The sequence below is a fragment of the Notothenia rossii genome, assembly GCF_949606895.1.
Source record: "Notothenia rossii genome assembly, chromosome: 7".
Lineage (NCBI taxonomy): Eukaryota > Metazoa > Chordata > Actinopteri > Perciformes > Nototheniidae > Notothenia > Notothenia rossii.
The window spans coordinates 9,725,030-9,737,431 of NC_136905.1; the positions used below are offsets into that span (position 1 = coordinate 9,725,030).

At 44.8% G+C, this 12,402-nt stretch overlaps 1 pseudogene across 1 annotated transcript; it reads right to left on the reverse strand.

Moving 5' to 3' along the window:
- Nucleotides 1–1,391: 1,391 nt before the first annotated feature.
- Nucleotides 1,392–11,169, reverse strand: LOC307013521 (trypsin-2-like; annotated as a pseudogene). Its single transcript, XR_013810528.1, has 3 exons — nucleotides 11,019–11,169; nucleotides 10,257–10,516; nucleotides 1,392–1,411 (listed from the first exon to the last, which is right to left on the reverse strand). The product of XR_013810528.1 is annotated as a trypsin-2-like (transcript).
- Nucleotides 11,170–12,402: the final 1,233 nt, after the last annotated feature.

Here is a 12,402-nt window from a genome sequence, read left to right on the forward strand (position 1 = left end):
GTATGTATCTCCCTTTTTTTTTGCATCCACACTGACTCTGTCTGACGCCGAAAAGCTTGTCCATGCCTTTCTCTCCTCCAGGTTGGACTACTGCAATGCACTCCTCATCAGGATCCCTAAAAAAAGCATCCAGAAGCTCCAGTACATCCAGAACAGCACTGCAAGGATCCTGGTGAGGGTGCGCACATATGATCATATCACCCCCATCCTTAAATCACTACACTGGCTCCCAGTGGAACTGAGGATTGAATACAAGGTCTCCCTCCTCACTCACCAGTGTATCCATGGAACTGCCCCTCCCTACCTCAAGGAACTCCTCAACCCTCATACTTCCTTGCGGACCACCCGCTCCTGCAAATCCAACCTCCTCAAACCCCCCAGGACCAAGCTCAGTACTATGGGAGACCGGGCCTTCTGCTCGGCTGCTCCCAGTCTGTGGAATGCTCTCCCCGACCACATAAGAGCACAGACCATGGATGCTTTTAAAAAAGGCCTCAAAACGCATCTGTTCAGTAGAGCCTTTTCCTAGACCTTTTATTTATTACTACCCTTTTATTTATTTTTTATTGTATGTTTTCACTTCTTTTTATTCATTCTACCATGTTGTGTACTGTTTTTATTTTTGTCCCATGCTCACTGCTTGTGCACTTTGGGATTTGAACTCAAATATGAAGTGCGTTATAAATGAAACCCATTATTATTATTCACAATATGTGTCTGTTTTTCCATTTTCAGTCTGTCCAGTTTACATCATTGCAAGGGAATTACTGTTGTGGCAATCCAGCACTCACAACAGGAAAGAATGAAACAGAGAGGAATCAATAAAACACAAGCAGGCATACTTGAAATGAATCATTATTATTTAGTTGCGCAACACCAAACAGCAATGGGGAAACATTACCTGCCCTCAAGCAATCATACAGCAATGCTCCCACGAATACAAGAAACACAGGGCAGATATAGATTTTCTAAATGACACACGAACATGTTCCCTAATCATGTTTGACGCACACACATTGTCAGTTCTCCTAAACTTGGACATGTTCCAGATGTCGAAAGGTCATTATCTCATGACGTCTTTAGGAGTCTTGTAGGATATGAATGATCCAATTACCAAACTATATATACGTCTGCACATGAACGCACATACATTTCTTTACATTAACTAACACACCAACCTCAATGTTTTCCCTCTAACTCTATTATAATCTAAATATCCTCTTTGTCAGCTCACTTGAAGTGCATAATTAGCAAAGAGACAATTAGCCTCTTGGCTCTGAAAACTGTAATTTAATAACATACCTAGTTACTATGACTATAGGTCCAAGATTGATATAACAATTAAAATGTACAGCTCAACGTGGATCTACAAAAGCACAAAATGTTTAAGCCTAAGGGTGTTGATTGCTGTCTGACACAGAAACAGAAAAACAGATTGTTTTAGGTTTCAGAGACAACAGATGATTTAGTTCTCACCTCTACACTCTAAAAACGAATTCAGGCGACCTTTCACTTCCACTTAATTAAATGCATTGTTGCAAGATAGAAATGTGAGTTAATTGATTTAGATAAACATTTTAAGTTGCAAACATTAATTTATAAGTTGTGTTGACGTAATAATGTTGGTAATTACATCAACTTAATATTGTGTGTAATTTGAACTTTGATTTCTGCGTTAATTCTTTTAAAACTAAATTCAAGTTGTACTAAGTAATGCAATTGGCTTGATAACTTCATTGTTCTACACCTTGTGTTAAGGATTTCAAGTCCACTCCACTGCCTGGACAAGTCCAGACAGTTAAGACAAATAGAAATCTACAAAGGACATTTTAAGGTGAGTGTCATCTTTTGTCATTCAAAGACAGTGGATAGCCTTGTAGTTGCACTGTATAGGCAAATTGCTGTTTGACCAAAATTAGCAGCCTTTGAACTGTGAATAGTTCTGTGAGAGGATACAAAGTAGTAGAGGCTACTGTGAGAGTAAAAATACTTTGGTTTCTATTGTGATATCGCTTTTTATTAAAAGAAAATCTTGTTGAAGCAGATCAAGGACATGCTTCTTGAGGAAGGATCATAAACATCTTTGTTACATCTTTTGTAAAATGTATGTGTGTGATCTGCAGATTGGTGGTGTTGTGGATATTTTAAACTCGTCAATACTGTAAAGATGTACAATGAGAGTAATCAATAATAAACTGGTGAAAGCAGGCAGCGTTGTCTTTTGTTGGTTCTTTATTTGAAGCGCTTCAAAGGTACATGTCTCACAGAGTATAGAGTAGTCTGCAGGAGTGCACACAGGGTATAATGTGTGTGTGTGTTTTATAGAGGACTGATGCTGTGCAGGAAGTAATAAAGATAAGACTTTCTTTAGAAAACTGTTATCTTACAATGCTCTCATAGGGAGGGCCGCATCCTCCAGGCACGACCTTGGCGGGATGCTACCTTGTGGTACAACAGGTCGAGTTGACCAATACAATTTCTAAGCATAATATAATCATTTGGTTTTACCATATAAAGTAACAAAAGAAATTGCCACTACATTCCCCCCCTTTTGATCATATTTGATCAATCAAGAAAATAAAACAAATGACAGGATAGACTGATATAACACATCAATGAATACATTCCATTGCTGGTTTAAGTAAACACATCATAAACATATCATGGAAAGTGGCTGTTTGTGTGGAGGACAGACTTCGTATGTGGAAAGCAAAATAATACTGAAACGAGGAAATGGCAATTTTACACACAATTTTACAGTTCGGTGTCCGACTCTTCAGAGTCGGAATCAGTGGGGGCTGAATCTGGGTTGGCCGTAACATCGTCAGTGGTTTGAGGGAGAGCGGTGTATTGTACAAATATGGTTTGAATAGAGTAATTTGAGTTTTCTGATGTGATACAATTTGACTTTTTAACATACTGATTTGTTTATTCAAAACCCTTTCCACACACACAATGTCATGACTTTTTCAAGATCTTATGGACAAACTATGACTTTCTTTAATATGTTTAGAAATCCTATACTGACATTACAGACAAACTATATAATATAATTCTTAACTAAATACTATACTTGGACTTTTTTCAAGATACTTTTAACATACTATACTAGTACTTTTAAAATGAATGTTCGGACATTCTACACTGTGACTCTTTTTAAATTAAATATATGAAATACTATACTATGACTAGGATTGGTTCAACATACTGGTGTATACAATAACAGTTTTCATATTTTGACCTCCTTCATGATATTTTCATAATATTCTATTATTTTACCTCTTTTTCTCTATATTTTATATAAACTATACTATGACCGTTTGGACACTCTGCTATTTACTATTTACCTTTTATTTTTATTTTGGTTGACTTATCATGAGGTTTGTCAAAGCGGACAGGTGTCGTCACAACAATAGCTGGGGATTGTGGGTAGTGTAGTCTCTTTGGCTCTCCACATTTCAGAGAAAACAAGTTGTTTCTCAGAATTGAAGGGGAAAAACACAAAAGCATTGTACACAATTTAAACCTATCAATGTCGTTTAATTAACAATGATAATCTGGTGTTTTTGAGTTGATGAGTAGCGGAGATATCACTGTCAAATCAATCGACAGTAAGGAGAATACTTACTTCCGGGTGCTATTCTCCGTTATCCAATGGGAATGGACGCTCACATTGCCTTTAAGAGCTGCCGACATAAATGAATGCGGTGCTTCCCTGAGCGTCAAATACCGCCGCCAATGGGAATACATTGCAATCAGTTGAAAGCTCTTTGCGTCCGTTTATGAAGCTGAAGGAGCCTCAGCGCGTCCCAACTGCACGCCATGGGACCCTGACCAAGCGTCGCTCCTGGACGCTTAGGGAGTGAGAGTGTGTTGGTTTTGTGTGTGGGAGACACTGTTATCTATGAAGGGCCGAGTAGGCCTAAATTAAAACTCACCTCGCACACACACTACTGAAAACATCTGGCCTTGTACAAACACTACTGAAATACTCTCACATTCGCTACTGAACACCTCATACACACATGTGGGAATGTGCATGTGTTTCACACAAGAGGGTCAAAGGTCAGAGATGTCAGAGTGACAGGTGCCACATCAAAGGGATTTGGAGGCGGGACTAAGTTATATCTCTCACAGGCTCCGCCCTCTACTGGACTCTATGGGTATTACCTTATCATGCAAGCATTCACCTACTGAGATTTCTATAGACCTAGCCGGCCCTGGGGCGGGCCTACCTGAATGCGTGCGCATCTCACTTCCGTATAAAAGGAGGCCTCGCCTCCTGACCATCATCCTTTACTCTTCAGTGAGCAGAGGTGATAGCCTAGCACTGAGTCCGAGACGTATTTTTTGAGAGAAAGGAAGAAAGAGGAATTAAGAAAACAAGCTTTTTTTTAAATCGTGCCCTGGCTTAAATAGCTGGCGCCGATCCCCACCACCTCTGCTTCGAGTGTTTGGGGGAACAGGATATGGCCGAGCCGGTGCCATTTCACGTTCGCCATTCCTTCCGAGTCCGGCGTCCATGGAAGTCCACCGCCCAGGGATGTACTCTCCATGGATGACGAACATGGCGGCGGGTGTGTGGGCTACTCGCTCATTGCTAGAGATGCCCCCGCCTCACCAGGTCAGAGAGATTATTGGGCCGCAAGCTTGGTCCACGGGCCTTGCCCCAGGCCCGGTTCCCCCGGGGACCGGTGCTCGGTGGCTTCACATGATATAGGGTCGACCCTACTTCATCACAGGCCGCCGCTGCCTGCCGTGTGATGTCCCTGGGATATCACGTCGCATGGCATTTTCCAAAGAGGACCGTGTTGATCTCCTGGGAGACCCCGTCTTTACGGAAAGGCTCTTTGGATCGATCTCCTTGCTCACGGGATAAGGAGTAATCGCAGCGTGGCTGATTCTTGCCCATCCCCAGAGGAAGAAACACTGTCCTACACTCCCCGCCCCCTGCTTTAAACCCCAGTATCCAGCAGGTGGGCGTGTGCACGTGAGTGGAATTAACCATGTGCTGTCAAAGCACTGTGCGGGTTCAAGAGACTCTATTGCCGGCGTGCTGTTGTCAGAAAACGACAGTGCGTGCATACATCGGGGCTCCTGTGAGATATATAACGCCTGGTTACGTATTGTAACCCTTGTTGTATTAACACAGGCGCAGCCCTCTACCCTGGGGCACTGTCTGTCCTATACCGCTCGCTGAAGAGTGGTGAAGGATGACGGTCAGGAGGCGGGGCCTCCTTTTATTCGGAAGTGAGATGCCTACGCATTCAGGTAGGTCTGCTACGTCTATAGAAATCTCAGTAAGTGAATGCTTGCATGATAAGGTAGTACCCATAGAGTCCAGTAGAGGGCTCCGCCTGTGTTAATATAACAAGGGTTACAATACGTAACCCGGCGGTTTATGTGGGTCATAAATCACTCTCTTATCAGGTACTTTATCTCATTTTGACAAACAGTGGTCTTTCAACTAATGTCAATGTTTGTAGTTGACAAGACTTCTCAGATTGCCCGTATCTATGCAGAGGTTAACTGGTAAAAGCTACAGTTTGTGTGTCTTATTTTGATGGAAATCTTATTGAGAGATTGGTTGGCAATGTGTGTTTAAGGAAAAGCACAATACACTTTAGATAAGAATTGGACATAATCACTGTGAATTCAGTGGATTGCAGAATAAGCCTTGACTTTGGCATTTGGACTATTGACATGTAGTTTTTTTGGAAGCAGATATGACACGAGAGGCTGAAGCTAAGTATAACCCAACACTGAAACAAGACATTTTACAATACACCTTAACTAACTAAATAAAACACTGTAAAAGGGATATGCTTTAGCTTAATCCACCGTATTAAGATATATATAAAGAGATTAAGGTCTAAGGAGAGGAAGCCATGCACGTCCTTTATTGTCTATGTACTGTAAATGGGACCATAGATTACTAAGGAACATCTTGCTGTACATTAAAAATGTGTTTTGAAATTAAAAACTTGTTAGAAAAATCTTTAAAACAAATTGAGATAATGAACATTTAATAGACTTGTGTTAGCTTATCTTTTCAAAACCAAGGGTTGCCACTTAATTTTCCCTCAAGCTAATGCAATGTTGTGAAATGTTTCTGTTTATTGACATTAGCTGTTCTTGTTTGACTGTGGTTTATATTTGTTTTTTGTTGGAAATGTCACCCCTGAATTGAAATCCATCCATCCATCCATCCATCCATCCATCCATCCATCCATCCATCCATCCATCCATCCATCCATCCATCCATCTTCTCCCGCTTATCCGTGGTCGGGTCGCGGAGGTAGCAGTTCCAGCAGAGAGCCCCAAACTTTCTTTTCCCTGGCCACATCAACCAGCTCTGACAGGGGGATCCCAAGGCGCTCCCAGACCAGCGAAGAGATATAATCCCTCCACCTGGTTCTAGGTCTACCCCTTGGTCTCTTCCCAGCTGGACGTGCCTGGAACACCTCCCTAGGGAGGCGCCCAGGTGGCATCCTAACTAGGTGCCCGAACCACCTCAACTGGCTCCTTTCGACGCGAAGGAGGAGCGGTTTAACTCCGAGTCCCTCCCGGATGACCGAACTTCTCACCTTATCCCTAAGGGAGACACCAGCCACCCTGCGGAGAAAACCCATCTCGGCCGCTTGTACCCGCGATCTCGTTCTTTCGGTCATGACCCATCCTTCATGACCATAGGTGAGGGTAGGAACGAAAATGGCACAGTAGACAGAGAGCTTTGCCTTCTGGCTCAGCTCCCTTTTCGTCACAACGGTGCGGTAAAGCAACTGCAGTACCGCTCCCGCTGCTCCGATTCTCCAACCCATCTCACGCTCCATTGTTCCCTCACTCGAGAACAAGACCCCGAGATACTTGAACTCCTTCACTTGGGGTAAGGACTCATTCCCTACTTGGAGTGGACAGTCCATCGGTTTCCTGCTGAGAACCATGGCCTCAGATTTGGAGGTGCTGATCCTCATCCCAGCCGCTTCACACTCGGTTGCGAACCGATCCAGTGAGAGCTGAAGGTCGCAGACCGATGAAGCCATCAGAACCACATCATCTGCAAAAAGCAGTGGTGCAATCCTTAGTCCACCGAACTGCAAACCCCCTCCCCCACGACTACGCCTCGAAATCCGATCCATGTATATTACAAACAGGATTGGTGACAAAGCGCAGCCCTGGCGGAGGCCAACCCTCACCTGAAATGGGTCCGACTTACTGCCGAGGACCCGGACACAGCTCTCGCTTTGGGAGTACAGAGATTGGATGGCCCTGAGTAAAGACCCCCTCACCCCATACTCCCGCAGCACCTCCCACAGAGACTCCCTGGGAACCCGGTCATACGCCTTCTCCAAGTCTACAAAACACATGTAGACTGGATAAGCGTACTCCCAGGCCCCCTCCAGGATCCTTGCGAGAGTAAAAAGCTGATCCGTCGTTCCACGACCAGGACGGAATCTGCATTGTTCCTCCTCAATCTGAGGTTTGACAATCGGCCTGACCCTCCTTTTGAGTACCTTAGATTAAACTTTCCCGGGGAGGCTGAGTAGTGTGATGCCTCTGTAATTGGCACACACCCTCTGATCCCCCTTTTTAAAAAGGGGAACCACCACCCCGGTCTGCCACTCCTTCGGTACTGTTTCCGACTTCCACGCAACGTTGATGAGACGTGTCAACCATGACAGTCCCTCAACACCCAGAGCCTTCAGCATTTCTGGGCGGATCTCATCCACCCCCGGGGCTTTGCCATTGTGAAGTTGTTTGACGACCTCAGTGACCTCCCCCCGGGAGATTGGTGTCGATCCCCCGTCATACTCCAGCTCTGCCTCTAACATAGAGGGCGGAGTTGTCGGGTTCAGGAGTTCCTCAAAGTGCTCCTTCCAACGCCCTAACACTCAATCAGTTGAGGTCAACAACGTCCCATCCTTACTGTACACAGCTTGGATGGTTCCCTGCTTCCCCCTCCTGAGGTGTTGGACAGTTTTCCAGAACAACTTTGGTGCCGCCCGAAAGTCTTTTTCCATGTCTTCTCCGAACTTCTCCCACACCCGCTGCTTTGCCTCGGCAACGGCTGAGGCTGCTGCCCTTCGGGCCTGTCGGTACCTTGCAACTGCCTCGGGAGTCCCCCGGGATAACAAATCCCTGAAGGCCTCCTTCTTCAGTCGGACGGCTTCCCTGACCACCGGTGTCCACCAGGAGGTTCGAGGGTTACCGCCCCTTGAGGCACCTAGGACCTTGAGACCACAGCTCCCCGCCGCGGCTTCGGCAATAGAGGCTTTGAACACCGACCAATCTGGTTCAATGTCCCCAACCTCCACAGGAATGCCCGAAAAGCTCCGCCGGAGGTGTGAGTTGAAGGCCTCCTGAACTTGGGCCTCCTCCAGACGTTCCCAGTTCACCCGAACTACACGTTTGGGCTTACCAGGTCTATCCAGAGGCTTCCCCCGCCACTCGACCCAACTCATCACCAGATGGTGATCAGTTGACAACTCCGCCCCTCTCTTTACCCGAGTGTCCAAAACATACGGCCTCAGGTCCGATGATACGATAACGAAATCGATCATGGACCTTCTGCCTAGGATGCTCTGGTACCACGTACACTTATGAGCATCCTTATGTTTGAACATGGTGTTTGTTATGGCCAATCCATGACTAGCACAGAAGTCCAGTAACAAACCACCACTCCGGTTCAGATCAGGGGGGCCGTTCCTCCCAATCACTCCCCTCCAAGTGTCTCCATCATTGCCCACATGTGCGTTGAAGTCTCCCAGCAAGATTAAAGAGTCCCCTTCAGGAGCCCCATACAGGACTCTTTCCAGGGTCTCCAAGAAGGCCGTATACTCTGAACTGCTGTTGGGTGCATAAGCACACACAACAGTCAGAGTTTCCCCCCCCATAACCCGCAGGCGTAGGGAGGCGACCCTATCCCCACACCCGCCCGGCGCCTCACACCTTGAGCAACTCCGGAGAAGAATAGAGTCCAACCCCTATCCAGAAGTAAGGTTCCAGAGCCGACGCTGTGCGTAGAGGTGAGCCCAACCAGATCCAACTGGTAACGCTCCACCTCCCGCACAAGCTCCGACTCCTTCCCCCCCAGAGAGGTGACGTTCCACGTCCCCAAAGCCAGCTTCTGTCGCCCGGGTCTGGTCCATCGAGACCCTCTGCCTTCACTGCCACCCTTCTGGCAGCGCACCCGACCCCATCGCTGTTTCCCGTAGGTGGTGGGCCCGCGGGACGGAGAAGCGGAGGTGTTGCCCACGTCGCCTTTTCGGGCTGTGCCCGGCCGGGCTCCGTGGCAAGCCCGGCCACCAGACGCTCGCCGACGAGTCCTCCTTCTGGGCCTGGCTCCAGAAGGGGACCCAGGGCTTCCTCCGGGCCGGGTATCCTCACTTCGTATGTCGTCTTTCATGAGGTCTTGTGAACCAATCTTAGTCTGGCCCCTTGCCTGAGACCAATTTGCCGTGGGAGACCCTACCAGGAACACAAGGTTCCAGACAACACAGCCCCCAGGTTCATCAGGGCACACAAACCTCTCTACCACGGTAAGGTGCTGGTTCTTCAGAGAGGCTGAATTGAAATCCAGTACTCATAAAACAATACATCTACACTGGGAGCAGATAGACAATAATAAACACACTGTTGCATCACAAAATGTAAAAACATTTTATTGATTGAGCCTTGACATCTCACATCTCGCATGTTGTTTTCTTTCTCCCTCGGCTTCTCCTTGTGTCTCACTCTCAGCCTCTAAAGGTTTTATAGGTTTTTGCGCCAGTAGCTATGGTGGTCTGTTGCATCCGAGGTAGATGAATTAACAGCAGTTAAGAAACTACTGTTATCAATACTCAATGGTTTATTAAAGGCTTTGGTTATATTACGATTTAAAGCTATGGAAGGCCATGGGTGCAATATTTATAAATTGCTTTTCTTCATTTTTTATTTCATAAAGGTTTTATAATCTTTAGCGCCAGTAGCTAAGCACGGTGGTCTGCTGCAAGTGAGGTAGTCCACTTAAACTATTTTTTTGTTGACAACAGCAGTTAAAATACTACTTTAGCAATACTCAATTATTTATTAAAGGCTTTTCTTATGATACATTTTAAATCAATGGAAGGCCATGAGTGTAATATTTTATCACATTTTTTTTCTTCTAGAAATCTCAACCACAGCAAAGACAAACAATAGGATCACAAAAGAATGAAAATGATTGTACCATGACCCATTGATGACCTTTAATGTGAGGATCAGGCACACCTCACCTTGATCAGAGTAGATGTTTCCCCATTCGGACACCATGCACATGTCCCCGGCTAGAAGGGCAGGCCTTGGGCAGAGCGACGGGCTTCACGTATTGGTTCACGGTGACGGGGTGCGCCAGCTTCATCAGCATGATGTCGTAGTCCAGGGTCTGGTAGTCGTAGCTCTGATGCCAGTAGATGGCGTCCACGGACATGAACTGCTCCGTGCCCTCGTTCATCCAGATGTGGTTGTCACCCAAAATGGCATCAGTGAGTAAGGGCTAAAAGAAGATACACAGAACAACATTAGCATAGTTTCTTTAACACACAGAACATATAAAAACGTTTGTATATGTTAATATACAAACACTTCCTGCAACGGTCAGACTGTGCAGTCACTCAATTATACGGACTCTAACACACTGCTCTGCAATAACACTTATGTGCAATATTTACTATTTTATGCCACCTCACTACCTCAGACTGTTTCACTAATATTGAAGAGATGTTTGTGCTATGTGCAATATACACTGTTTACTTTTTACACAACTAATATTTTTACCCTGCTGCTACCTCATTACCTTTACACGTTCACTAATCCTGCTATCTGTTTTTGTTCCATGGATGTTTACTTATTCGATATCCTTTTATTAACGCCTCTTCATTTAATATGTTACTCTACTAATCCTGTTTGCCTTTTGTCTGCACAGTCCCTTTGCTCTAACACTGTACATCTCCCCGCTGTGGGACGAATAAAGGATGTCTGATTCTGACAACACCGACTTTTGCCAGCAGTGGGCAGCAGAGACTATCCACTGGTCGTTGATGAGGGAGCCGCCGCAGTAGTGGTAGCCGAGATTGATAGACACCTGCCAGGGCTGAGAGTGGGCTGTACACTGGAATCCACCCACAATCTTGTCATCCATAGGTGCTGCAGCTGTGGTGTTAGGCAATAACAATAATCCATATATTTATCAAAGTTACATTTCTTACTTATTATTGTTGTGCAGATGTGCTTTACCTGCAGCGCCCCGGAGTGCGTGAACAATCAGGCCAATCATCTTTACTCAAGCCTTCCTGCGACCAGACTGGAGGTGAAAGATCTGTCACTCACTCAATTTATACCTAAACTCCTCTGCATCTGTCAATAATCTCCCTCCTACTCCACTCCTCCATACCTCCACCCAATTATTACAGATTATTTATTTTTCACCTCTCTGGCTTTTACTCAAGGACATCTTTTTTTCTGCTATAGGGGAGAGTGGGGTAAGTGAGCCATTTTTTTGTTATGCTGTCCTCTAAGCAAGGAGAAATGACACACAGTCAAATGAAAGCACACACGTATAATTCAGGATGTCTCATATCAATGGCAATGATAAGAATTTATATTTGATCAAGGGCAGTGAAAATATTACTTCTAAAAAAATTGGTCCAACTTGCCCCAGTTTAGGGGTAAGTTCATCCAGGTCAGGGGGTAAATTGAACCACTGTTGGGTAAATTGACCAATTCACTTTTTCCAGTTTAAACCTGGGCATACCTACCAAAAATCTTAAAGGTAACTTTAAACAATAAATAACAAACCAAATACAAGTTTAGTTTTTCAAATATTTTAATATACATTTCGATTGAATTGATTTTTTTTTTCTAACATGTTAAAAGGAAAAGTAATGATACAAATGGTGATACAATTTCATACAGTTTACCAATCAAACACAGGGTAAATTCAACTTTACATGTAACCTACAATGAGCTCTTATTATCAACTGGGCCTACTTTCATTCTGCTACTCCATTGAACCACTGGCTCAACTTACCCCAAGGCCCATGGTTCACTTCACCCCATAGCTACCATTTTAGAATAGCCTAGCTTAAAAATTCCAGGTCATCTTTAGCTTAATGATTCACATGGTTTAATACGCTGCCAACACATCAACATATAAAATATATGTATTTTTAAACCTGGATACATTTTGTTTGACATGATATAGCTGATATCTAGAAAACTGACTTTGACAAGCAAAAAACGTTTTTTTGTAAAACATTTTACTTACCAGAGCACAATAAGCATCTCTCTGTCACAGCCAATGATAAATGGGAGGAGCTTGCATAATTTCTGGTCACGTGATTACAACTATAATGCGTTGCCTGGTTACAGGGGGTGTTTCAA